General features: G+C 39.8%; 1 non-coding gene across 1 annotated transcript; it reads left to right on the top strand.

The window, feature by feature from the left end:
- Positions 1-312: 312 nt before the first annotated feature.
- Positions 313-419, top strand: LOC141694040 (small nucleolar RNA R71). The gene has a single exon (XR_012563373.1). It is a non-coding gene; the product is annotated as a small nucleolar RNA R71 (small nucleolar RNA).
- Positions 420-2,428: the final 2,009 nt, after the last annotated feature.

Below are 2,428 nucleotides of genomic sequence, written 5' to 3'. Positions count from 1 at the left end.
CCTGCACACAGCTCACAAACACTAATTATCTGCTTAACACCATAGTTAGCCAGAGAATCGATCTTCATAGACAACGCCTTTAGTTGAGCAGTGATAGCCGTAGCTGTATCCACTTCAAGAACTCCTGCTACCTTGCCCTGTGGATATCTCTGGGTTGGATACTGATATTCATTAGTAGCCATCAGTTCAATTAGATCATAAGCTTCCTTATAGCTCTTTGCCCATAATGCTCCGCCTGATGCTGCATCGAGCATGGGTCTGGACTGTGCTCCCAACCCATTGTAAAAACAAGTGATGATCATCCAATCAGGAATTCCATGATGAGGACACTTCCTAAGCATCTCCTTGTAGCGCTCCCAAGCTTCACTTAGCGATTCTCCCGTTTGCTGCGCAAATTGAGTAATAGCATTCCTGAGTGCAGCTGTCTTCGCCTTAGGGAAGAATTTAGTAAGAAACTTCTGAGCAAGATCTTCCCAAGTAGTAATCGAACCAGCTGGTAGAGAGTGTAACCAGCTCTTAGCCTTGTCCTTCAGAGAGAATGGGAACAGTCTCAGCTTCACAGCATCTTCAGAAACACCGTTAAACTTGAAGGTGTCGCATATTTCAATGAAATCCCTAATGTGTGTATTGGGATCTTCCGTTGGAGAACCCCCAAACTGGACTGAAGTCTGTACCCATTGAATTATGCCAGGCTTGATCTCAAAGGTATTAGCTGTGATAGCTGGCCGGACAATGCTAGATTGAATATCATTGATCTTGGGTTGAGAAAAATCCATCAAGGCTTTCGTTCGTGCTGCTAGATCTCCCATTGTAATGAGTACCTGAAACACAAACAAGTAAACCGTGAAAGTAAAAGAATCCGAGTCACTGAACTTTAACGACCACTGATGACAAGCACATAAACTAAAAATTAACACCGAGTCCCCGGCAGCGGCGCCAAAAACTTGTTAGGGCGAAAACACGCGCTAATATTCACGCAAGTATACGCGTTCGCAAGTAGTATAAGATATAAATCAGATTCGTTCCCACAGAGACTGGTTTAGGTTAAGTTCAATTTATGCACCTATGCAACAATGTATGGTTATCACTCAATGCTAAGACAAATAATAAATGGGGTTTTTATTAAACTAAGAGATTATACTAAATAACATTAACTAAGAGAATTGAGGTTAAATTAATATATATGATAAACATGAGATCCTAACTTCATTAAATAATTCGTTCAATAGCCTTCTCGTTCTTAACCTTAGCATGTGATGGTGAGGACACTAATCAGATAACACGAAACTGATAAACGCCAACTTTCATTGCACGATTACCATTCTACCAGACATCCACAAAAGAGATAGAAGCTGAATAGGCACCAATTATATTGAGACCCTATATGTCTATAGAATTTGACAACATAACGGTTTAAGCACAAGTTATCTATCTTGATTACATAGGGCAAGTAAAACGGTTAGAGTTACCTACAAATCATGTATACACATACAAGAACCTATGCTAGCATGGCAAGTTCTAAACCTCTATATTCACTGTCGCTTCAATAGAGATTAACACGCTATCTTATATGTTAGCTACGCACATAAGACGAATAAGCACAACCAATACTAGGATATCAATCAATCACCACACACCAAGATATCGAAATAATTAACTATTAAAATCCATAAGTAAATCCGCTAGAATCCCATGACAACGATTAGCCCATAATCGAACTCATCATCACCATGGGTTCCAATGAAAGCATGGTATAAACAAGGTCTTAATAAACTAAATAATAATCAAAGTACGAATAAACGAGATCTAGGTTCAACAAGAACGAAAACGAGCATCCAAAGTTACAACTAATTCAAAGAATCACAAGTTGAAAACAAGATCTTCTTTTTCGGAGTTGTTCTGTGCTTCTAGGTCTTCTCCTTGGTATCCCAATCTTCCCGGATGATGAAAACCCTTTTTTTTTAAGTATATATACGCCCCTAGTGGACCTGGACCCTTAAAATCGTCAAATTCTACTCAAAAAAGGCTTTTTCAGCGAAATCAGCGACCAGCCGCGCCCTGAGCGGCCGCTCAGCTCTCCTGAGCGGGCGCTCAGCTCTGCTGAGCGGGCGCTCAGCTACTGACTGGAAAAATATTCTGATGAATCTTGTTTTGACTATAACTTGAGTTCTACTCGTCAGAATTAGGCGATTCAACTGCCCACGCGAAGCTATTGAGATTCTCTACAACTTGACAATGGCCTTGGCTTCCAATTCTGATCATTTTTCATCATATTTCCTTTAAAAGCTCTTTTCTTCATTTAACTGATACCTGAAATGCAATAACACAAAACACATCAAAATACCAACAACTTGAGTCCAAAACACCAATTTAAGCTTGTAATAAAGCGTTCCAAGTGGATATAAAATCCACTTATCACTTGCTGATA

This window comes from Apium graveolens, chromosome 10 (genome assembly GCF_009905375.1).
Source record: "Apium graveolens cultivar Ventura chromosome 10, ASM990537v1, whole genome shotgun sequence".
Lineage (NCBI taxonomy): Eukaryota > Viridiplantae > Streptophyta > Magnoliopsida > Apiales > Apiaceae > Apium > Apium graveolens.
Note: the sequence above shows the minus strand (reverse complement) of the source record. Positions and strands in the feature narration are given on the sequence as shown.